At 38.5% G+C, this 27,530-nt stretch overlaps 1 long non-coding RNA gene across 1 annotated transcript; it reads right to left on the bottom strand.

Annotated features, from left to right (window-relative positions):
* Positions 1–464: 464 nt before the first annotated feature.
* Positions 465–3,653, bottom strand: LOC107776810 (uncharacterized). The gene is made up of 3 exons (XR_001646049.2): positions 3,454–3,653; positions 3,128–3,213; positions 465–818 (listed from the first exon to the last, which is right to left on the bottom strand). It is a non-coding gene; the product is annotated as an uncharacterized LOC107776810 (long non-coding RNA).
* Positions 3,654–27,530: the final 23,877 nt, after the last annotated feature.

The raw sequence follows: 27,530 nt of genomic DNA, 5'->3' as shown, positions 1-27,530 counted from the left end.
TTGCGTCTTGAAAACCCATATTTTAATATCTAAAAAGTTAGTAGAGGTCAATTGACCAGGAACTAATTGTGTCATCACCTGTTGACAATGGCACATTAGTTTTTACAAAGCATTTTTAACTAGACTGCAGAAACATGATAATATTTTTAACTATTTATCCCAACCCAGATTTCTCTTAGGCATTCTTTCAAACTCTTTATATGTCTAATTGAAAAATCTAGATTTCAGATAAATACAAAACAAACCAACAACCTATTATCAAAAGATAAACTTGTGGATGATCCAAACACTAATGATATAGACTCACCCTAGCCAAGCTTCAAATCAAGGTATAGATTCATCAAGAAGATAAAAGTTAAAGGAGGAGAAGTTGAAAAGAAGATAGGAAGCCAGTCTCAGAAGAATTTTCAAGAAGGAAGGAAGAAGAAATGTCGAGAAGGAAGAAGAATTGCTAAGAAGGAGCAGAGCAAGTACATGTTGCATTCTGGTCATGAAAGTAGCAAATTGTTCTTGCATCTTCTTTTCCACTTCTAGTTGGATCCTCTTCTCTACTTTTACATTCACGAGTTCACGCTCCTCTGCCAACTTCCTGGACAACTCGTGTTCCAACTTCCTTTGCAACTCAAGTTCCATATTCCTTTGCAACTCAGCAACCATTTGTTCACGTTCTTCCTACAACTTCCGACCCATGCCGGCTTGCATCTCTTGACGCATAATTTTCATAGCAAAAGATACACTGGACTCTATGTTTGCCTGATCTGCGTGACTCTTTTTTGGGAGGCTTCTTTCTATACCCTTTTCCACGAAATAGGATTTCTCTACAAGATAGTTCCAGAGAAAATATATATAAGCAAATATATAAATAACAAATATGCATATGTGATAATGAGGGAATAATATATTTTCACTGCAGATTCCTATACTTCTACAAAAGACCTTGTACCACAAGCATGCTTAGTTATTTGCTTTTCTCATTTTTTTGTTCCTCTCACTTACAACCTGCAGTAAGTCAACAGATTAATAAACAACCATTGCAAGATGGGTATGGAGCCATTCGGTTGGTAGAATCTTCAAGTATTAAGTTACCTTAAAATTCGGACTTCCAAAATATTGTATTAGGTATTTCCAGTCCTCAAGTTCAATATCTTCATGTCGATGAGACAATCTTTCTTCATTAGTATTGTATTTAGAATAGTGAATGCTAAGTCGAGCTTTTCAGTTCTTTTCATTTCTTAAAACAACACATAAAAAGGAAAGGACTGATTAAAATAGAGAAACTATTAATTCATATATTAGAGCATTAAAATTAGTTAATTAATTAAAATATTAGAATAAATCACTAATTTTATTTCACTGTTGATTCTATTATGAAATTACAACTTTAAACATCATGAACAAATTACATTCAGTCTGATAAGGACACAAATACATGGAACTTTTTAAAGTAAGATGCAAATATAAAGCTACAAGCATCACAAACTAATATCATTGTAAGTCTAATAACTACAAACATACAAAGAACTTTTAAAAATAAGATATAGACATAAAATTTCAAGCATCAAGAACTAATTCATTGTTAGTTTATAAGGAGAAATAAAGAGAATTTTCAAAACATAATGTAGACGTCTATATAATCAGTCTTTTGTTTCATAGTCTTTATAGTGTCCTCCCCATCATCATCATCAAATAACTCTTCTTTGCTATCTTCACTCTCGGATATATTTATATGATTGTCGTTAATGAAATCATCTTCCTTATTGTGTATATTGTTTTGAAAAAAACAGTAATTCGAGGAAGAATTGAAGCAACTTAGTCATATAGATTAACCACATTAAACTATAAAGTGTGTTATGATAGGAAAAAAAAGGGGGTCATTCCTTCCTGGTCCTAATTAGTTATATCAACAAAGATTATGGTAATCATGTTCTTGCACTACATCGATAGTTATTGTTAAATTAAAAGCAAGAACATCAGTTTAGAGAATCACTAAGAAAAAAGTTTCTCTGAAGTAAAACGTAAATTAGAGTAATAAAAGCAGTAAAAAAATTTGGAAAATTAATTTAACACACATGCCAAAAACTGATTTTTACGATGCGAACACAAATTAGTACACTATCAACCACAAGTCATTTTCACACACCTAAAGTGGAAACAATGTAGCAGAAATAATAAAAAAAGATACTTAACTGGTTTCACAAATAAATTGCAAATATAAAATGCTCTCGTTTGAACACAATAAGGGAAAGACACAAGGTAAGCCTCTTATTCTTAGAATAAACAATAAGAGAAAGACACTTCCGGTTGTCACTTTAATTTTTATAAAAACTCAAATCTTTAATCTAACATAAGAGTCTCTTGCCAAAGTTCCATTCTCCTCAAATCTTCACGTAATGCCAATGGAATACAGGGTAAGCCTCTTTATACAATATTAAGAAAGAGCTCTACAATTAGCAATTATCATTCGACGTTGAATCTCCTATAGGATAGTTAACTGAAAAGTTGCAACAGTACTAATGGCATAAATGTTTATCTAAGGAAAAACAAACTAAAAAACTGAGATAATAGATAAATAGGATCCTTGCTCAAAAAATTCTACCAAGTCATCTCCTATTTTTCCTACTCTAAACTCCTTTTTTTTAATAAAATAATTGGCTTCATTGATTTTATCAAGAAGATGCAAATATTACAAGAAGCAGCAAAAGTATAGAAGCTTCAAAAAGCAAAAAACATCACTTGTTAACTTACTACATATATGCTATCTTAGATACAAAGAGCTAACAAAATTCAAAAAGGTTTTGGGGGATTCTATAGGGGAAACATTTGCCCAACTAAATAAAAACATAAGGCATTTAGCTTTTAGGGTGTGGTTAGGAGTTGATAGTTCATCTCAACTCCTTTTCTAGATGACAAACAAGCATATTACATTCAAATTGTTGTTTAAGTGGACAAATACATGCATTTACCAAAGAAGTATTATGTTTTCTTATAACCTTACAGTAACATATATATGCCTTATTAAATTTAAAAGTGTGTATGCACTGATTTAGGCACATAGTCATAAAAGAAAAAAAATAAGCATGGAATACCAACATACAATAGGTCTCTCAAGAAGAAGCTTTTAACTTACCCAAAAAAGAGATAGGTGAGAGTCCTTTCAAGACAACACCAAATAGGTTCAAATGAGTCTTTTTGTATGATTTTGTTTTTGTATTCCTGTAGATTATCAAATGGTTCAGAGAAATTCGAGATGAAATCTGCGAATACAAATGTACAATCACTGAAATAATAATAATCTCTATCTGCATGTTGAAAATTTTACCTTATAGAATACAAAATCCTTATTAAAAAATCCCAAACATAAATTTACATATAAACTAATATGAGTTTTCAGTTAAACATATGCACAAAACTCAGAAAAGTAGCCGAGATTAGGGAAAGCATTAGGTCACCAACAACTTGAGATTAGGGAGAGAAATCGGATGTGCGATTCTTCCTCCACAAAAGTCCATTATGCACTTCACTTTTTTTCCTAAAAGAAAAAGGGAAAAATTAGGGATTTGACCACAAACTTGATAAATGAGATTCACATCTTGATTTGAGAGATTTAGAGCTGGGTAAAATTTAAGCAGAGAAGGGATTCTAGAGAGAGGGAGAAGGGATTTTAGAGAGAGGAAGGAGAGATTTGAGAGAGAGACAGAGGTGTTTGAGCGTCTCTGTTTTGTGTCATTTAATTAGGAAGACTTTTATTTATTTTATTTTGTTATTTTCAATTAAAATATAAGGGGTCTAGCAGCGACCCAGTCGTTGCAATAGGACTTTAGCGGCGACAACTTAAAAGTCGCCACAAATAATATGGAGCAAATATTTTAGTTTGAGCGGGACCGGAAATGTCTGCCACATTAGAGGTGACCTCAGAAAAGTCGCTGCTAAATAACCGCTATATGTTGCCGCTAAAATTCCAATTTCTTGTAGTGCTAAGATATGCTCTATTGAATGTTCTGTTATAAGTTTTCATAACTCATCATATTATGTTCTCTTGAGTTCTAAAGCATCATTTTAAAGTCCTGCAATCTTACTTAGATTTTCTTTGTTCATCATACTATATCCTTTGAGTTCTATTATGGCACACTTAGTGTTGTTATTACAGTCTCCATGTTTAACATGTCATGCTTTTTAGCCCTGTTATTTTGAATTTGGGATGTTGTTAGATAGTTTAGCTAGGCTATGTATGAAATGCATAGGATGACCCTGCCTCACTAAGTTAAGATTTATGGAATTTGAGTATAAAAATGCTTTCATGAATGTTAATGGATCCTCATTATGAGTGTTTTACATTCATATCTGATTGTCAACTTGTAGGCAGCCCTACTGGAATGGTTTCTCCCTTGAACATCAGTAGGGTCTGACATGATCAGTCTACTTCCCGTAAACCAGAATATAGTTGTGCCCTCTTAATAGTTTGAATATGACTCCACCATATTTAACCACTCCACTAATTCTGTGTAGCTGATTTGAGTTTGTTAAGTGTGACATCTCCCTCTCCACCCCCCCCCCCCAAATGATACTATCAACCTTTCTCCAATATTTGGGACTTATTTGATTTTGTGAAGTCATAATCTCAATTGAAGTCCCTGTATGTGTGTTAGTTTTGGAATGAACTTTGTTTATCCTCCATGGCTTCACATTTTTGAGTACTGTATTCAAACTTTGTGTTTTCCTTTGTTGTTCTGGATTGAACCTGATGCAGAGGAGAGTTTTACTATTACTTGGTTGGATACAATAACCTATTTATGTCATAATCTGAATCTGTGTTAATGATCCAAGTGATTCATTGATGCCATTAGACTAAGTACATGTTCTTCTGTGATCAATGTTAAGGTCTATGTATGCTCAAGCTGCATGTCTAAATTTTGTGCTCTTGATCTATCCTTAGATTTGACCCCAAGTGTTTAATTCTTTAGCAGCAACATTATAGAGTTCCTTCCTTTACGTATGTTTGGAACCTTGGCTTTCAGAATTGTTTAATGTGGGTTCCATTCACTTAGTATTGGAAATATGGTTATAAAAAGTAAAACTATTTCTGTGTCCTTATTCTGCCAAGGGGAAGTATACTTTTGTGGCAGGGTATATTATGGTAGTTGGTTTATATTGGAAGAGCCTCATTGGCACTTAAACCTATGGGGGAAAATGAGTCGTTAGTGGTTAGGGGTATTTGGGAGCCGAGTTTAGCTCTAGGTTTGGGCTGTTCTCACCAGCACAAGCATTTCCCTTGGCCTTGAGACCCTTGGAAACTTTTAAGGGCCGGGGGATTCAAGGGGGCATTGACCTTGAGTGGAACTCTCTCCTTAGCCTTTATTCATTGATATTTGTTATTTTCTTTGGGTTTAGTGTTTAATGACACGAAAGGTTCTCAATGTATATTATTTATGATATATAACTGCCACATTGATATAAGTTCTCATAGTAGTTGAGCATTGATAGTCTGTTATATTTTGCTCCAATCATTTACCTATGTGTTTTCATGTATGATTGATGTATAAAATAGGTATCTAATGGCATTCTCTTTCTTTTTTAACATGTACATTTATTCGGGCATGCTGAATTCTTGAGAAACTCAGGCTCAAGGCCAGCATTGCTATATTTTTGGAAACTCGAAGTCAGCTACTGTCGTCCCTATTACTGTTGGGCCTGCCTCTTTGAGGCACAAATACCAGAGTCCAATCCTCTCCTTTAACTCCTTTATTTTTTACTGTTTCATTGCCTTAGCCTTACTGCCTTGTCGCATTTTGTTGTTGTTTTATTTCACATGTATACAACAATTATAAATTGGATTGAATGATTTACTTTATATCTTAAACCATATAAAACTTAGGCAAGACTTAAATAACATAGGATTAAAAGAAGAATTAGTTAGTAATTAAATTTGTGTTCGCTATATAAGTTGTTTATATCATTAAATTACTATGCTTTCGCTAACTTTTTTCTTAAAGGATTTTGAAGTCCTCAAAGCTTAGTAAGAAATGGCAGCTCCACTTTCAAAAAGAAAAAAAAGAGATTTGAAACACAAGCTTTATCTTCAAAAGGAAAATCAAGTCATTTTGAAACAAAGGTATTGTCACCCAAAAAGATTTTCAAACAGCCCTCTTCAAATGCTTAAAAGTCAAGGTACATCTGAGGCTCACATTCATAGCATTTCGCTAGAGTAATATACACCTCCATGCTTCTTAAAAGACAAAATATTTTCTAACTTAGCTCTTCTTTTCACATATTTTTAGATAAACATCATATATACCTTTATACTTTTTTAAAATATATATGCACTGACATCATTTTTTCTAAGACTCTTCTTTAAATCCATTTTTTAAAAACCACCTAGGAATTATGCCCTAATATATGGTAAGCTTTAGAACACTAGGCATAGTATAAATAATTGATTCCAAATCTAATCTAAATCCTATGGAGCTAACTCAGGTAAATTTTAAGGGGTGCCTAACACCTTTTTCTTAGAAGAGCAAGAACCCTTATCCATAATCTCACCGGTAAAAAGACTAATAAAGAATATGACCTTAGTAGTTAAATAGGTATCCTATTATACCTTTAAATATTAGGTGGCAACTCTCTTTCATCAATAACAGAGAAAACACAAGTAGAATCTTGTTTTGACTAAGTGCAAATAGGGTGCAACAACTTGGCAACACTTCTAGGTATTTCACACTCAGGTTCTGACCTTAGAAGACTTAGACCAAATTTGACATTTAGATTTATTTGTGCATTGCCTTAATTATAGATAAAATTGCAATTACATGCTTACCTGTCTTATTTGCTCTTTATATTTATTATCAAGCTTACAATTGCTACACTCTTATCTGTTATTACTTTACATACACCATCATCACATCTTTTTCTATCGATTCTTGGCCATAAACTATCATACACAATGACACAGGAGGGTTATCTTTCACACCCCTCCGAACCTTCTTTTCAAAACTCTCTAGTTTCAGAGAATGGATTTGTCAAGTCAACTGACATAACTTATCGCAACCTTCAAACCAATTCAAAAGTACGAAATGCTCTATTCTAGAAAGCATAGGTAATACTACATAAACCTTATATGAGTCGACCCTTGGCATTGACACACAATTAGGAAAGCCACCCTAATGTCAACGGGTCATGTACCCAATAACATGACTTCTGTGGAAAGACAAACAAACCTGATACGACACTTAAAGATCAGAAGCAAACACTTACCAAACACTTTTCTTTTACCCATCTCAGAAAATGGAAATCAACAAAAAGATCCATGAGATTAACATGGTGATAGGAGCCACACAAATTGAAGTAGTGGTGGAAGAACATTCGCTGGGAACACGAAGGTGAGATTTGCAAATACCTAGGGGCACTAATCGCTTGGCTGAACATCCAACAAATAGGGTGCTCACTCGCATGCTGATAAAGTTTTGGGATCTAGCTAAGGTAGTGTTCAATTTTGCCGATCGTGAGTTAGTACCGACATTGGAAAAAGTTACTAGTTTCACGGAACTGTTGTTTAATGGAAGTAAGCTGATACTGCCAGTTACTATGCCCGGTTATCAGTTCTTAGATGCTTTAGGCCTGGCCAAAAGTCAGGGTCTGAGAAATATCGAGGACAGATGGGTGAGCCTCAACCGGCTATTTGATAGATTTGGAAACTAGGAAAGCTATGAGTGGTATTCAAGAGAGTTTCAATGTGACAAACGATGTGGGAGAGTTTCAATCCTATCACATTCTTATTGGTACTGTTGCAATCATTGGTCTTCCCGTAGAGGAGGGGTCGAGTTAACATCAACTTTACTCATGGTTTTGGCGAACTTCTGTGGCAACCTTCAAGCTATTTTGGTGCCGATGTTGCTAGTTGAGATGTTGAGGGCTTTGTACGCATGTGCACAAGGGTATGATTTCTTTAAGGGTTGTAACTTGTTGCTTCAGATATGGACTACTAAACATTCTTCCAGTGAGAGGCCACCATTTACTACTTTATGGGCATCAGCAACATGATCTGTAGCCACAATGAGAGGATAATACATTGGGTCTCCCCATATGGGCAAGAAGAGTGGAGGGAAATGTTGACCAATCTGAGTGGAGAATGGATCAATTGGAAGTTATCATGGTTACGTGGAAGAGCAATCTTAATGACTCCCCAGAAATACTTTATTAAGCTTATCGGACTTGAGTTCATTCAACTATATTCACCTCTACGGGTACTTAGACAATTCAGGATGATCCAAGATGTGCCTTTGTGGACAAGGACTGCGTTGTACGAGCATTAGTACAACGGACAAATTCCAATCCCCAAGATCAGAAGGCTCCAAGAAGAGTGGAACGACCTGGTCAAAATGCCAATAGGTAAAAACTCGTGGTGCACTCCTGAGTATTATGTCTGGATCAATGAGGAAGACGAGTTGGACCGACCAAGCAGAGAGGGTATAGCCTGGCTAAAGGAAGCAGTGGATGGTTTGCAAATTTACCATGAGATCCTGCCATATTACCTAGTGACTACTTCAATGCACTGTATAGTGGCCCCAGGATCTATCGATCACATGTTGCCACATGCTGAAGACGATGACCAGGTAGTAGAGCGCATCCAAATAGAGTCTAGTACAGAGCTAGAAGAGGATCCAGAGAAGGAGTCGGAGTTCAACAATGACGAGGAGGAGTTTGAAGAAGACCCAAAGGAGGATCCGAAAGAAGTGCTAGAAGAAGAAGAAGAGATGGGAAACGACTCCGAGGATGGTTATTAGAGTTGGTTGATTTCCCCTTCTTTCCCACTTTGTACCCTATCCCTAGTTTTCATTTACTTTCCAAAAGGGCAAGTTGTCCAAGCCCATGCAGTTCTATGACATAGTGATGTAATCTTCGTTCTTACTTATCTCAGTCCAAATTATCAATGAAAACAAACTTGCTTTGGATACAAATGTGTCAAGTCTAATTTTTTGTGAAATATTCGCGATTTAGGCCTACCTCCCACAATGACAGGTCCCCACGAATTCTAGAAAATGTGTTAGCCTTAATGCGTGAATTAATTGCTCTATGTGATTTCCTGCTTGTATAAATGAAAAAACTGACTCCTGTTTCTTTTCTTTTATTTTTCTTTCGTCATATTTTTCTTTTGCTTTATTATTACCCCCAAAAGAAAAGTTGGTTTGTGCCAACCTAAAAATGGTAGAACCAACGTACAATCTAACATCAAAGGGAAAGATGTCAGCTATAGAAAACCCGACTGAACATGCTCTGGTTCATAGCCGACAGCCCGGAGCAATCGGGGAAGAAGGACGATACTAGGAATGATGAACACGTGGACAAGATGGCCTAGGACAACACTTCCTCAACCACCTCATTTCCATTATTTGGATTCAATTCCTGACCATTTTCTTTCCACATCATGCCAAAACAACAGCACCCCAACTTCAGTTCTTACCACTCAAGTCATACCTCCAGTAACCCCCGCAAACCTACCAAATCCTCATATACACACTCCCTACGTACCACAGTATGTTCAGACACAATAAAACCCGCCTATTACTACTAATGCAACTCACACCCTCCTCATGAAGGAGTAATTTTTACCACTCACCAGCACATACCGCCACTCATGAACGATATGTTCCCCCTATATATGACATTTCTAAACCTACCTTTACAGCACCTATCATGGTCAGGGTGCCTTATGAGATTGACCAAGATGCCGAGATAGAGAGGGAGACTAGGTGTAAGGAAGAGGAGTCAGTATATTTACAGCTGCAAATCTTGAGAAAGCAAATGAAGAACCTCCAAGTTGCCCGACAAAGTGAAAGTTTTAACTATGAGGATCTGTTTATTCATCCGGATGTGGATATGCTAGCAGGGTATATGCCTCCAAAGTTTGATATGTTCGAAGGGACGGGTGATCTCCGCACACATTTGAGGGTATATTATGACAAGTTAGTCAGAGTGGGGAGGAATGAAAAGCTAAGGATGAAGTTATTTATAAGGATCCTGACGAGAGAAGCACTCACCTGGTATACTCGACAGGATCCGTGAAACTGGAGAACTTGGCAAGATATGGCAGAGGACTTCATGAATTGCTTTCGATTCAACACAGAGATCACTCCCGATAGGTTCGCATTGGTGAACCTGCAGAAAAAACCATACGAATCATTCCATGAATATGCATATCGGTGGAGGTCAGAGGTCATGAAGGTGCAACCTCCGCTGGATGACAATGAATTAACCAAGTATTTCATTAGAGCCCAAGAAGGGATATACTTTGAAAAGCTGATGGGAATGATGGGACGAAATTCCCCGAGCTGGTCGAGATGGGAGATTTCTTAGAGGAGGGCATAAATCCGGTAAAGTGCAATCCATGGCAGCACTGCAAGCATCCAGCAAGGCCATTCAATCAGGGTCAATCAGTAGCGGAAAAATGAAGAAAGAGGAGGTCTCAGCAATCGTCCCTTACTATCACCCAACCCACATCACGGAAACATTTTATATTCCCCAAAAAATCATTCACCACCACCCTCTTACGCTCTAGTCTATAATACCCAGCCGTATTATCATTCTCAACCACAATACAACCCACCTCAAGCCAACAACAACATGAACCCACAACGACCATATGCTCATGTCCAAACCACTACTCACCAAAACCGACCCATTTATGCATCACGCCCTCATCCTAATTTTGAAAAGAGTGGTCCTAGAAATTATACACCGATTGTTGAGTCTCTGGCCCAATTGTTCGAGAGATTGAGAAAAGCAGGATTGATACTTCCAGTAGAAAGAAGGGTTCTTGAGTATCCCTCCAAGTATTTTGATAAAACTAAAAGGTGCGTGTACAATTCCAATATACCTGGGCATGATAGTAAAGATATTTTTATGCTGAAAAATGAGATTTAAACACTAATCAAGAGAAGATCCATTATATGCACTCTGGCGCTGCCTAATATGAATCGCAATTCGCTGCCAAATCACCGAAACCATGGAGTTAACATGATCACATTGGACGAAGAATATAACCTCAAGGGAACGATTATTACTAAAGGAAATGCAAAAGATCCTAGGATCCATCCTCAATGGGATCCAATGATTACAGAACAAGTGAGACCTATAGTGACAATTCATACTTATCAGTGATAGTCTGTCGTTGCTATAGGAGACGAAGAGAGTGGGGAATACAAAACTGTCCCATGGCTATACCAGCAGAAGGGGAAGGCCAAAATGACTGACTCTGTCGCGGCCTATGGTATGACTAGGTCTAAGAGATGCTATGCTCCTAAAGATGCCAATCGAGGGAACTTGGGAAGAGAACAAATTCAAAGAAGGAACATATCAGACCAGAAGTCATCGAGTTATGGAAGAGAATGTCGACTAAAGAGTACTCTGTGGAGGAGCAGCTGAAGAAAACTCTAGCACAAATATTTATCATGGACTTGTGAATGAGCTTTAATAGTCCTAAGGACCTCCTATTGAAAGTACTAAGCAGTGTAAGTGTGGTAAGTAACACCACCATTGAGGTGTTGGCTGGGACAATTGAGAAAATGGTCGAAGAAAATATAATCACTTTCAGAAGAGGCGAACTTCCTATCGAAGGCGTAGATCACAAAAAAAAATTTCATATCACTGTCAAAATATGGGGACAAAGTGATGTCCCGAGTTCTGGTCGATAGAAGGTCAGGAGTCAACATCTATCCACTCTCTACCTTACGAGAGCTAAAACTTTATCTGAGGGAATCAAAGTAAGCCACGTGAGGGTAAGAGCCTTTGATGATTCGCAAAAGGATGTCATTAGAGAAATTTATTTGACCTTGCAGATCGGGTCGGTCGAATTTCCCATACTGTTTCAAGTAATGGATATCTTTTCTTCCTATAACTTACATTAGGAAGGCCCTGGATACACATGGCAGGGGTCATAGCATCCAATTTACACCAATGCATGAAATTTTAGTGGGGGTGTCAAGAGATCGTGGTCCACAGCGAGTTGGGTCGACGTCCATATTTAGAGCATGTTGTTCCATTCATTGAAGGGCTAGACAGAGTTGCTTTCTATGTAGTAGAAATCATGCAGACTACCAAAATGGAAGAGACTGAACAAAACTTAGGAATTCAATTGCCGTATAGATCCAAGATGGCCATGAGAGAGATGATGAAATATGGATACAAGCCAGGAACAGGGCTGGGAGCCAGGTCGGGCGGGATCATAGAGCCAATTGAACCTAATGGGCAGAAAGGAAGGGTCGGCATAGGATATCAGCCTCTGGTGGGGAAAGCTCATACTGTTAGCTCCGGGAAAAAGGTTTTTGTGCCAGAGCATGTTTCAAATCCGGTTTAGTGTTTAGTTTCAGAAGATGATATCATCGATGAGATGGGAAATCTGTTTGTGAATATGATCGAAGAATGATGTAAAGGGACTAACATCAAGACACCGACTATCAGGGATGTCGAACCAGGAGAAGAGCTACAAAACTGGGATGCCAATCTATCTTTCGTTTGGCGGGGGTCTTGGTAGTATGGAATTGTAAAAAATTTCTTTTAAAAAGCACACGGTCAATTGAGGCATGCACCGTATCTGCACCCTTTTTATCATTTGCCTCTTTTCAATGCTTAAGTTGTTCATATTTTGATGATATAAAAGAATCATTTTCTCAAACATTGCAACTTTAATTACCGCTTCATTTATATTTAGCTTTTCTTTTCAGTAATCCAAATGCTAAAAACCCGCGGTCGGCGATTGTGACATGTAATGAAATCGCCGAGCGCAATGACCCATATTACGATGAGTATGACTAGAGTATGATGCCATACAATCTCCCTCAGGAAATCAAATAACTGGAGAGTCAAAACAAGCCCAACCTCAAAGAAACGAAAACGGCCAACCTTGGAACTAAAGAAGACGTGAAAGAAACGAGAATCTCCATTCATCTAGAACCCGAGCAGAAGGAAAAACTAGTGGAACTCCTCCGACAGTACATCGATATTTTTATATGGTCATATGATGACTTACTAGGATTAAGCAACTGTCTCGCATCGAATGCCCACTGATCCTACCAGATCGTCGATCAAGCAGAAACCCAGAAAGTTCAAACTTGATTTAAGTCTGAGGATAAAGGAAGAAGTGACCAAACAGATTGAGGCGAATGTGGTAAGGGTCACCAATGAACTGTAGTCATTTGTGGATTGTTTCACCGGGTATCACCAAATCTTGACGCACGAGGAAGACGCAGAGAAGACAACCTTCACCATACCTTGGGGTGTCTACTACTATATGTTCATGATGTTCGGTCTCAAGAACGCCTTTGCCACCTACATGAGGGCCATGATGACCCTTTTTCACGACATGATTCATAAGAAGATTGAAGTGTATGTGGTCATCATCATCAAGTCTCAGAAGAGTTCAGAAGCACTTGAACGATTTGAAGAAATTTTTCGAGTACCTGCAAAGGTACAATTTGAAGTTGAACCGGGCAAAATATGCGTTCGGATTCCTTACTGGAAAACTATTGGGCTTCATTGTAAGCAGGAAGGGAATAGAACTGGATCCATCAAAAATCAAGGCCATTCAGGAATTGCCACCACCGAAGAGTAAGAAAGATGTAATGAGTTTACTGGGTATATTTGAATTACATCAGTCACTTCATAGCCTAGTCCATGATAATGTTTGAACCCATTTTCAAGTTGTTGAAAAAGGATGCGGCAACAAAATGGACAAAAGAGTGCCAGAAAGCCTTCAATAAAATCAAAGAATATCTATCAAATCCACCAGTGCTGCCCCCCCACCCCCGAACTTGGAAAGCCATTATTACTATATTTGTCAGTGTTGGATAATGCCTTCGGTTGTGTATTGGGACAGCATAATGAAACTGGGAAAAAGGAGCAGGCCATCTACTACTTAAGTAAGAAGTTGGACGCCATGCAAGGCCAAGTATACTTTGATAGAACGCATTTGTTGCGCTCTAACTTGGATTTCCCATAAACTAAGGCATTAAATGTCAGCATACACTACGCATCTGATATATCGTCTCGACCCACTAAAGTATATCTTCCAGAAGTCGATGCCTACCGAAAATCTAGCTAAATGGCAAATTCTCCTCAGCAAATTTAACATTGTGTACATAACTCACAAGGCTATCAAAGGGAAAGCTTTAGTCGACTACCTCACAGAGAATTCGGTGTATGGGGATTATGAGACACTTACTACGTATTTTCTCGATGAAGAAATATTATTTGCTGGAGAAGATATTATAGAATCATACCCTGGATGGAGAATGTGTTTCGATGGAGCAGCAAACTTCAGAGGAGTCAAAATTGGGGCAGTCCTGATTCCGAAATCTGGATAGCACTATCCAACATTGGAAAAGATAAGATTCCCATGTACAATAATATGGCTGAATACGAAGCATGCATCATTGGGAACATAATAGCAGTCGACATGAACGTCAAAGAACTTTTGGTCATAGGGAATACCAATCTATTGATACACCAAGTCCAAGGGGAATGGTCCACCAAGAATGTCAAGATACTTCCGTACCTACACTACGTGAAGGAGCTATGCAAGAAGTTTATAAAGATTGAGTTCAAGCACGTCCCAGGATTCAGAACGAGTTTACTAATGCCCTTGCAACTCTATCATCTATGATTTTCCATCCAGACAAGAACTACATCGACCCTATCGAGGTAGAGATCAGGGATCAACATGCTTATTGCTTCCATATAAATGGAGAACCATATGGTAAACCATGGTATCGCGACATCAGGAAATTCCTTACAACCAGAGAATACTTGTAGAATGCTACTAATTGTCGAAAATGAGCCCTTAGGAGGTTGTCAAACCACTTTTTCCTCAACGAGGAAGTCCTATATAGGAGGACCCCAGATTTAGGTTTGTTGAGATGTGTAGACGCTACCGAGGCAACCAGGTTATTGGAAGAAATACATGCAGGAACGTGCGAACCCCACATGAATGGGTTCACACTAGCCAGGAAGATCTTGAGAGCTGGATACTATTGGATAACTATGGAAAACGATAGTATCTGCTATGTGCAGAAGTGTCACCAGTGCCAGATTCAAGGGGATTTCATTCGGGTTCCACCGAATGAGTTAAACGTAATGGTTTTACCCTGGCCGTTCGTCGCTTGGGGTATGGACGTGATTGGACCTATAAAGTCTGCCGCATCAAACAGACATCATTTCATCATGGTAACTATCAACTATTTCACTAAATGGGTCGAAGCATCTGCTTACAAAGTCGTCAGAAAGAAGGTAGTAACAGATTTCATCCGGAACAACATCGTTTGTAAATTTGGAATATTGGAGTCTATCATCACTGGCAATGCCGCTAACCTCAACATTGACATCACGAGAGAAATCTGCGAGAAGTTCAAAATCATCCACCGCAATTCCATGGCCTACAAACCATAAATAATTGGGGCAGTTGAGGCAGCCAACAAAAATATCAAAAGGATCTTATGAAATATAGGGGACAATCACAGGCCATGGCATGAGAAAAAATCTATCGCCTTACTGGGTTATCAGACCACCATGAGAACATCTACTGGAGAAACATCGTACATGTTGGTATATGGCACTGAAGTTGTGATACCCGCAGAGGTCAAAATACCATCTTTAAGGGTCATTCAAGAGGCAAAATTGGACAATACATAGTGGATACAGGTCAGACAGGAGCAACCCATGCTCATCGACGAGAAAAGAATGGATGCAGTATGCCATGGTTAGCTATATAAGAACATGATGACCAATTCATTTAACAAGAGAGTGAAGCCTCGCCAGTTCACACCGGGGCAGTTGGTCCTGAAGAAAATCTTTCCCTATCAAGAGGAAGCCAAAGGAAAGATCGCACAAAACTGGAAAGGTCTTTATATGGTTCATCGAGCACTGTCTAGTGGAGCTCTAATCTTGGCAGAAATGGATGGAGAATCAACACGCAGCCCATCAACTCAGATGCAATCAAGAGATACTATGTTTAAAGATAAATAAAGTTAGGTTTTGTTGTAACAAAACTACTTTCAACTTGACTTCCCATGGAGGGATACGTAGGCAACCCATGTAGGGTTAAATTTTTCTCTCCCCCCCCCCCCATAATAAAAAACAAATATCACTTTTGTATGTTGCTCCAAAACTATGTCGACTTGATTTCCTTGAGAAGGAATACGTAGGCAATCGTTATCAAATTCAGTCGTCTTTTGTAATTAAACTATGTTTTGACCTGATTCCATTTGGATACATAGGCAGTCTGAGTCAAACTCGACCATCTCATTCTTAATCGCATCATTTTGCATCTGTTGTAATTAAACTACATCTTGACTTGATTCCATTTGGATATTAAGGCTGCTTGAGGCAAGCTCGGCCATCTTCATCATATTTTATCATAATCCATGAACTACGTTCAGACCTGATTCCGTTTTGGATAGGTAGGTAACCTGAAAGGGTTCGTCATAACCTTAGGAAAATCTTTGTAATGCATTAGTTTTGAATTAGGACACAGTCGCAACGGCGAGCAACCACGTCGTCATAAGCATCACGGAAGATCGACATCAACAGGAAGAAGTTTTCAAGAAGATACGTTCGCGTGTGGAGAACTTTTTGTAACATGTCAAAATTTAGAATGAGGACATTTGCCTTAAAAACAAAGTATTTTTAAAATGTTTTATAAGAAATACAGTAATTTGTTCCATCTACCAAACTTTGCAGCGCAACCCTATCAAAGGCCGGGGCAAACCATATTATGATCGACACAAACCAACTTCCCCACCCCCACTAATAATTTTTCTTTGAGTACAGGGTCAATAGGAAGCAAGGAAGCACTGGGACCACACTGGGGCAAATGGAGGATCCGCCACTTGCCTATGACTATCTCTCTTTCTCCTTTACTTGAACTTTTCTGGTACAACTAAAGCTAATCTTTGAATCCTTTGCAGGTACCTCGGAGTCAGACCGCTGATACGAAAAAAAATTGTACATAGTAAACCGCCTGCTCAACTAATCGGAGCACCTTGTACAAACGAGTCATCGGCTTCACCAATTGAAGTCCTATATATAGCAAACTATTAGCTCAACTATCCATAGCACCTTGTACAAACGAGCTGTTAGCTTCACCAATTGAAGTCCTGTATATAGCAAATCGTTAGCTCAATCAATCAGAGCGCCCTATACAAATCGAACTCGGCTTTGCAAATCGGATCCTGGTATATAGCAAACTGCTCATCTCGCCAACAAAACAATTCGCATCGCTACTCTATCACAACAGATGCTAAAATAGACAGTTACAAACCTCGTCACCAACATCTTGCGAATCGATGGTTGCAACTTAGATTCGCAGTCAAAAGTATCTCTTGATCATGCTTTTCTTTTCTGTTGATATTTCTTTGAATGTGTTGACATTTTGCTCATGTAGCTTCAAGCATGATTGCAGTCTTAGTCAATCACTCCCAAGCAGAGATTACTTTACTTTTCAGTGCAAAGCTCTCCTAACAAATGGAGACGCACTCTACAAATCAAGCTCTCCCAACAAGCGGAGACATTTCTCAATGTAAAGCTCTCCCAACAAGTAGAGACACACTCTATAAATCAAGCTCTACTAACTAGTGGAGACAATTTTCAAATGCTCTGACATCTGCGGAACAGTACATAGCTTGGCTAACAAATCGAGTCAAGAACAAGTATCGCATCATCTCGATCCCAAATAACGGCTATGTCATGACCCAAAATCCAACTAGTTGTGATGACACCTATCCCAACCCGCTAGGTAAGCCAATTAACAATAATTCAATTCAAATGAAATTTACTAAGAAAATAAGTGATGAAATAACTGAACTTTAATACATTTCCCAAGGACTAGTAGTACAAATCATGAGCTTCTAAGATTCAGAATTTACAACTAGTATGAAATAAATACATCATCTGTTTGAAATATACATGAACAGATTAAAATTTTAAAGCTACCCAAAACAAGAGGCAACTATGACTGGAATGCAAGTACATCTTCAATTCCAGCTCCCGCCATACAAAGCAACATCAACATCCAAAATCTACACGCAAGGTGCAGAAGTGTAGTATGAGTACAACCAACCCTATGTACCCAATAAGTATTCTAACTAACCCCGGCGAGGTAATAAAAGAAAGAACAATTGATGCTACTCTCTAACACCCATGCAGTTCATAATTTTTGACAAGTATAGAACAAATATATAATCAAATCAGGGAATCTCAGGTAAAACCATTTTGATACTCACAATTCTCTATTTTCAAGTATTCTGCTCAGTCAACAATCCAACATATAAGGAGGACACACAAGTAAATCAAGTAGACAGTCAAGAAAATATCAAGTAAATGAGATGCCATAATCAACTATCAGTCTATTACGGTGCGCAACCCGATCCAAATATAGTAACCAGCTCTCCCAGAGCTTAGATCAATGAGGAACCCGTCAGTTCCTCACAATCCGCGTGTACACCATTAAGAGAGAATAATAAGAGGGTGACTCTAGGGGGATGTATCCGTATCCACACGTTGTACGGACAACTCACGTGTCACACGGACAACTCACGTGCTAATAATAACAACTGCATGGACAACTCACTTGTTTCACGAACAACTCACGTGCTATAATATCAACCGTGCAGACAACTCACGTACTATAATATCAATATCTGGATCCACACGTACAACTCACGTGCTAATAATATAAATATATGGATCTGCATGGATAAATCATGTGCTGAATGGACAACTCACGTACTAATAATACAAAATATCTGGATCCGCACGGACAACTCAAGTGTTGCACAGACAACTCACGTGCTATAAATATCTGGATCTGTACGAACAACTCACGTGTTGTACGGACAACTCACGTGCTAATAATATAAATCCGTCCAATGTGGTCACGGGCACAATATTATAATCCGCCCGGCATGATCACAGGCACCCAGTCCAAATCATATCACATAGAAGCAAGTTTACAATAATACATGTAAACAATGGATAAATATTAGATTTTATGCTCCTGGACTGGTATTATAACATGCTAAAGTGTAGGCATGTGCAATGTGTGCTATCATAACTCAAATCGGTAAGTTATCATAGAAATAGTAATTTAAAAGTTTATTCATGGAATTAGCCTCTTCGTAACCTCAGGGATGACTCAAATAGTTCACAACAATGGTATAAATATGATAAACATTATAGCTTTAAGCTTAACAGTCAACTCTAGGCATATCATAGCCTAAGCATTTTCCTCGAGCATGAATAAATACCTCGGTGCTCGCACATAGGCTCAAACCCCACACATATACGCACTCATAGCGCGTAGCTATCACAAATAATTCAGGCAACTAGTGCCTCAATCAAGTTTAGATAGGATTCTTACCTCGAACAAGCCGAATCCAATCCAAGCCAAACATTATTCTAGAAATTCCATCCCACGTATATCAACCTCTGAACAGCTCAAAACTAGCCAAAAGCAACTCAAAAGCATCAATTAATGCCTAAGAAAATAATTCCAAATGATAATGTTCGAATCTATAATTAAAATCCTGAAGCCAACCAAAAATTCAAACACGGGACCGCACATCGAAACCCGACAAAACTCACAAAATCCGATAGCCCATTCAATTACGAGTCTACCATACTAATTTCACTCAAATCTGACTCTGAATCAATGTTCAAAACTCAAAAAAATATTTTATGAAATTATAGACAATCCTTCCGATTTCTCTTTAAAAATCAATAATCATACGCCGAAAACGAAGATTAATTCATGAAATATAATCACAAACGAGCCAAGAACGCTTACCTCAACCGAGCTCCAAAATCCAAAAATGTGAGATAAACGACCAACCTTCGAAATATATAATCTGCCCAGGCTTGTTCGCACCTACAATCAAATGAGCCACTTCTACGTCGTTGCTTTTGCGACCAAAATGCCCCTTTTGTGGAGAAGGACTAGAAACTCGCCCATCGCACCTGCGGAAAAAGCTCCGCTTCTGCGCAAACGCAGGTGCAAACCAAAAGCACACTTCTGTGCTCGCCTTTGCTTCTGCGCCCACACGCATCGCATCTGCGCCTTCGCAGATGCGAAGAAAACTCTGCATTTGCGGACTCCTGCCCCCAACACACTTCCTGCTTCTGCAATGCCACTGCCACTTTTACGGTTCCGCACCTGCACCGATAGCTCCGCAGGTGCGGTCACATCAGAACCCCTACCAAACCAGCCATAGCCAAAATAATCTAAAACGATTCGAACCTCGTTCGAAACTCATCCGAGCCCCTCGGGACCCCGTCCAAAAATACCAACAAGTTCCGAAACATAATACGGACCTACTCGATGCCTCAAATCACACATAACAACATCGAAACAACAAATCGTACCTCAAATCAAACTTAATGAACTTTCAATCTTTCAACTTCCAAAACTCGTGTCGAACCTTATCAAATCAACTCGAAATGAACTCAAATTTTGCACACAGTCCCAAATAACATAAAGAAGCTATTCAAATTCCTATAACCATAATCCGAATCTGATATCGTCAAGTCAAATCCCCGGTCCTTATAAACATTTCAAACCTTCAATTTTTTAACTTTCACCAATTAGTGCCAAAACCTTCTAGAAATATCCAAATGAAATTTTGGGCTTATATCCTAGTCCAAAATCGCCATTCGGACTAAAGGAAACCATCAAAATGCAAATCTGAGGTCAAATACTCGAAAGTCCAACTTGGTCAACTCTTCCAACTTAAAGCTTCAAACATGAATTCCATCTTTCCAAACTAATTATGAATCACCCGAAAACCAAAACCGATGATACACACAAGTCATAATACATCATATGGAGCTACTCATGTCCTCAAACCACTGAGCAAACTGTAAGTGCTCAAAACGACCGGTCGGGTCATTACATTCTCCCGCACTTAAACATACGTTCATCCTCGAACGTGCAAAGAGTCGTTCCAAAGCCATCAAATTGTCGTGTAACCTTACCATGTACATACCCGGGGGTGATTCTATGTTACCTTCTTCGATATAGTCTTGACAACACAACATAATTAAAAATCAATAATTTAGCCTTAGCCCATAAACCTTGGAACCTAATTTCTAACATCCTCCAATATTCTTTTACAGACCTGAATCTCACATCTACACACTATATAAGTCTGAACAAGATGTATCAAGCCATAACCATAACCCAAGATGTAACCACATGATATACCACACAACTCGCATACTTGTAGCAATAACTTCTAATCACCGTAGCTGCTTAAAAACAAACCCGATACCGGTGGTAAATCTCATATCAAATAAAACCTTGTTCAAAACCTTTGTACACTGCCGATGATGAAAGAAACACGCAGAAACTCATAACCACTCATCAAATCAACAAGTCAGGGAGCTCTCCCTCCTTTGACAGGAACTATAGCCAATTTCGTAGCCAACTTTCAATATTATCCTTCCAAACATACCGTCATAGAATTCGATAGCAATCACTTCAGGCCCGATCTTTTCAATGACAAGCTACTCTACTGACGTGCCACACCAATACTACCTAGAGCCACAAACTGTGCAATCCGTGCACCAATAGCAATAATTCAAAAGTGTTCAAACATGGAAAATGACTCAAATGATAGAACCATCCCACAAGCTCAACAAGCACCACCACAACCGCAATGCTACGAAACCATTATACATAATAGAACCAAAACACACGAATCTAACACAAAGGATCATATCCTAACATAGCCCCGTTGCAATCCACAACCCATCCAAATACCAGTCCAGATGAAATACCTCAAGCCACCATGCTCAAAATCAACAACTACATGAAATTAGACATCAAATACACGAAGTGCATGATCATAACCATGGAAAAGAAAATTAGCACAATATACCACAGCCCGGAGAAAACATAACCAAGGTCCAATCAACCATTCAACACCCCAATAACCATCTCACCCAAATTCCGCTACAAGGCTCGAACAGAACCACATCATTTGTGCATATAATGAACAAATCAAAACCCCTAGTAGCATAGAAGACTAACACATAGAACATATCAGAACACAAACAAGCTCAACTCTAACCAAATGACACACCTTTCAGCAATACCAGTGTTGAGTCAACAAATCTGACCTGGTGTAGAATACACATCCTCATTGGGCTTACAAATGGGCCCCCAACTCAACTTCGCTCATTCCCTAACGGATAAATAGCCCTCCAAAAGCCCATAAGGACCTAAACATATTACATACTACCATCTGGCTAACTTTGGACACATCTTTCACAGTCTGAAACCCCAAAACAATCTACTTTTGAGAACTTCTAGTCTCCAAATTCATAAAACACCTGAATCACCATAGTCCATCCCAACTCCACCACTCGAATCACTAGAACATCTTTCATACACAATCATCCCATGAGAAATAATACAAAAATTCTTTAGCGCCACATCGCAAAAATCTAAATATCAGCAGTCGATCAACCAGGAGAGTACCGCAATACCAATGAAGCATTCGTAAGTCAAAACTCAATGCGCCTTCTGACTGTACACTCTACCCAGGTAATGTCAACGAGTGCCAACATCTAAAATAGTTTGTGCTTCACAAACCTATGACCTTCCTTTTGAAACTAAATCATGTAATATGCAAATCCCAATCTCACATCACGTGCCGCCTCTAGTAGGCCATTATACAAATATACGAGAACCTCATTATCACTCTGATCCACAAGCAAACTACATACTTCAATAGCCATGAACCTTTCACATGATCCCATCCCGTAGAAAATCAAAATATGCAACATGCTCCTCACGCTGGTAGGAAATATCCATCCAACCGTGGTAGAAATCGTCGGGAACACTTTGAAATCCATTTGCAAATAACCAAACTATCTTATTTCTTCGAGTTCCTTTCGAATTACCTTCAATTTGACACCTTTTGCTTGCCAGAACACCATAATCCTTATCCAAAGTTCACCGCAAGAAATCATATCATAAAATCACACCGCCCTAAGGTCGATAAGCCGATGCATTCCCTCTTAAGCACCCTAAAAGTACCACAACCGAGACACCCACTTAGAAAAGACCTTCTATGAATTTAAAATTGTTCTTTTTTTACTTTATCATACTGAAATGCAGAATCTACAGTGATATAGAAATATCGCAAGTCCCGACACCACCCCATGCAAATCTCAAATTCTAGCCATATACAAATACGGAAAAATTCTCAAATAGTACATATACATCTTGAGTCCACTAGATTCTTCTTGGGAGTCATCCACTCTGCTCAAATCTCAATTGTACCGCCCAAACGGGGTTGAAAAACCTGTGCCCCGTTGGCGCGAAAACACCCGAAAAAGTAATCCACACCTTAATGCAACCAAGTGAATTCCTATTTAATGCGCACTACATCCGTCACGAATATCAACTCCAATCTTCCCATGATTTTGATATACCCATAAAGTTTAATACACTATGTATCTAGAAATTTCCTTGCTTAAGTCATCCTCAAACCAGCCTTTGCAAGTCATAATTGATCCACAAGTATGCCTCAGACTGAAACCAATACAACATGTAACCATGCAATCAAATCGTCGTTAGCAGACTCTTCCACTTGGTTCAAAGCCATAGATCAAAACACTCGATAACTCACAATGCCCAGACTCTATTATTGTCATAATACCACAGTGAGATTTAACTAAATCCTTCATAATCTCATGTAACACAAACCATATAATATCCCAAATCATCTGCTAAGCTCACATTCATCTTTGTGACGGTCAGGTCAAATTTCTCAACCAAACCAAACTCAAATCGCAACACCTATACCCAATGGTAGAAAATAAAGCTTCCACACAACATCATAAGGATCACACATCCGTAGATTACCCCATAGGTGATAACCCACATATTTAGTCTCAAGCTGACATCTCTCTATACCCTTTCACAGCTACCACTACTATGCAATCACTTAATCATTCTGAGTCTGAACTCATCAACAAGACATGAGAAACTAATGTGTTCCATAATTAAACAATGTAAAAGATCCTTCAATACACTCATAACTTGAGACTATATGTCAAATCAAGATAGATATCAAGTACCCAATAGCAAACTCTTGGGTCACAAGTAAACTTGTTCGTCACATTCAACCCATCTAGAAACATCCCGTGGTCATATCATACTCATCATATAGCCATTCAACCACTCATCGAGCCACAAATTTCACTCATAAGAACACTACTGGACATATGACTCCAAAAGTACAAGTTCATATGACTGAAACTACCGAGCCTACACTACGGTCAAATCCTGGACTCAAGTCCTCCATACTGGTCCATCACCAAAATACAAAAAACACATCTCGTATCTCGGTCATAGAATCACAAGTCGTTGATGCACAGCTGATACCGAGCGCTCAGATACGCATATGAGTGAGTGGAAGGAATTTCAAAGCGATACACTTCAAGCTGATCAATGTTGCACGATAAGGAAAGATATATGGAAAGTTTATCCTAAATGCCCTGTAGCCTCTCGAAGATAGGTATGGACGTCATTATACTGATTTGCAAGATTCTACTACACACTTGCTCATGACTCGTAGAACCTGTGAACCTAGAGTTTTGATATCAACTTGTCACGATGCAAAATCCAACTAGTCTTGATGGTACCTAACCCAGCCTGCTAGGTAATCTAATTAACAATAATCTATTTCAAATGAAATTTACTGAGAAAATAAGTGATGAAATAATTGAACTTTAATACATTTCCTAAGCACTGGTAGTATAAATCATGAGCTTCTAAGATTCAAAATTTATAACTTGTATGAAATAAATACATCATCTGTTTGAAATATACATGAACAAATTAAAATTTTAAAGCTACACCTTTGCAATTCATAATTTTTGACAAGTATAGAACAAATATATGATCAAATCAAGGAATCTCAGGTAAAACCGCTTTGATACTCACAGTTCTCTGTTTTTAAGTATTCTGATTAGTCAACAATCCAGCATATAAGGAGGACACATAAGTAAATTAGGTAGACAGTCAAGGAAATTGCTAGTAAAATTGAGATGCCATAATCAACTATCAGTACATTGCAGCGCGCAACCCGATCCAAACATAGTAACCAGCTCTCCCAAAGCTCACATCAATCAGCAACCCGTCGGTTCCTCACAATTTGCGTGTATACCATCAAGAGAGAAACATGAGAGGGTGACTCTAGGGGAATGGATACATATCCACACATTGCAAGGATAACTCACGTGCCACACGGACAACTCACATGCCATACGAACAACTCATATGCTAATAATATCAACTGTACGGAAAACTCACGTGCTATAATATCAGATGCGCGGATAACTCATGTGATGCATGAACAACTCACGTGCTATAATATCAATATCTGGATCCGCATGGACAACTCATGTGTTGCACGGACAACTCACATGTTGCACGGACAACTCACGTGCTATAGTATCAATATCCTCACAAACAGGCCCCCAGATCTACACGAACAACTCACGTGCTAATAATATAAATATCTAGATCCGCACGGACAACTCACGTGCTAATAATATAAAACCGACTGGCGTGGTCACATGCATAATATCATAATCCGGCATGGTCACAGGCACCCAATCCATATCATGTCATACAGAAGAAAGTATATAAGAACACATGTAAACAATGGATAAATATCAAATTTCATGCTCCTAGACTAGTATAATAACATGCTAAAGTGTAGGCATGTGCAATGTGTGCTATCATAGCTCAAATCGGTAAGTTATCACAGAAGTAGTAATTTACAAGTTTATTTAGGGAATTAACCTGTTCGTAACCTCAAGTATGACTTAAATAGTTCACAATAATAGTACAAATACGAGAAACATTATAGCTTTAAGCTTAACAGTCAACTCTAGGCATATCATAGCCTAAGCATTTTCCCCGAGCATGAATAAATACCTCGGTACTCGCACCTGGGCTAAAACCCCACACATATATGCACTCATAGCGCGTAGCTATCACAAATAATTCAGGCAACTAGTTCCTCAACCAAGTTTAGATAGGATTCTTACCTCAAAAAAGCTGAATCCAATATCAAGTAAGCCAAACATTATTCTAGAAATTCCATCCCGCGCGTTCAACATCCGAATGGCTCAAAACTAGCCAAAAGAAACTCAAATACATCAATTAATACCTAGGGAAACAATTTCAAATGATAATGGACGAATCTATAATTAAAAATCCAAAGTCTACTAAAAATTCAAATTCAGGCCCGCATTTTGGAACCCGATGAAACTCACAAATTCCGACTACCCATTCAATTACGAGTTAGCCATACTAATTTCATTCAAATCTGACTCTGAATCGATGTTCAAAACTTGAAAATTTTAATTTATGAAATTATAGACAATTCCTCCGATGTTTCTTTTTAAAAATCAATAATCATACCCGAAAATGAATATTAATTCATGAAATGTATTCACAAGAGAGCCAAGAATGCTTACCCAATTCCATGTGGTGAAATTCCTCTCTAAAGTCGCCCAACCAAGCTTCAAAATCCCAAAATATGAAATAAACGGCCAACCTTCGAAATATAGAATTTGCCCAGGCATGTTCGCACCTGCGATCAAATGAACCACTTTTGTGTCATCGCTTTTGCATCTAAAATGCTGCGGAGAAGGAATGGAAACTCGCTCATCGCACATGCAGAAAAAGGTCCACTTCTGCGCAAACACAGGGGCGAACCAAGAGCACACTTCTGCACTAGCCTTCACTTTTACGCCCACACGCATCGCATCTGCGCCTTCACAGATACGAAGAATACTCCACATTTGCGGACTCCTGCCCCAAGAAAACCCTCCACTTTTGCCATTCCACTACCGCTTTTGCGGCTCTGCACCTGCGCCCATAGTTCCACAGGTGTGATCACACCAGAACCCCTACCAAACCAGCCTTAGCTAAAATAATCCAAAGCGATCTGAACCTCATCTGAAACTCATCCGAGCCCCTCGGGACCCCGTCTAAACATACCAACAAGTCCTGAAATATAATAAGGACCTACTCAAGGCCTCAAACCACACATAACAACATCGAAACGATGAATCATACCTCAAATCAAACTTAATGAACTTTGAATCTTTCAACTTCCAAAACTCAAGCCAAACTTTATCAAATCAACTCGGAATGAACTCAAATTTTGCACACAGGTCCCAAATAACATAATGAAGCTATTCAAATTTCCAAAACTACAATCTGAACCCAATATTATCAAAGTCAAATCCTCGGTCAACCTTATAAACATTTCAAACCTTTAAATTTTCAACTTTCGCCAATTAGTGCCGAAATCTTCTAGAAATATCCAAATGAAATTTTGAGCATATGCTCGAGTCCAAAATCACCATCCGGACCTAACGGAACCATCAAAACTCAAATCCGAGGTCAAATACTCAAAAGTCAAACTTGATCAACTCTTCCAACTTAAAGCTTCAAACATGAATTC

Source organism: Nicotiana tabacum, chromosome 6, assembly GCF_000715075.1.
Source record: "Nicotiana tabacum cultivar K326 chromosome 6, ASM71507v2, whole genome shotgun sequence".
Taxonomy (NCBI): Eukaryota; Viridiplantae; Streptophyta; class Magnoliopsida; order Solanales; family Solanaceae; genus Nicotiana; species Nicotiana tabacum.
The sequence above is the reverse complement of the archived record's forward strand: the minus strand, read 5'-3'. Positions and strand labels throughout refer to the sequence as shown.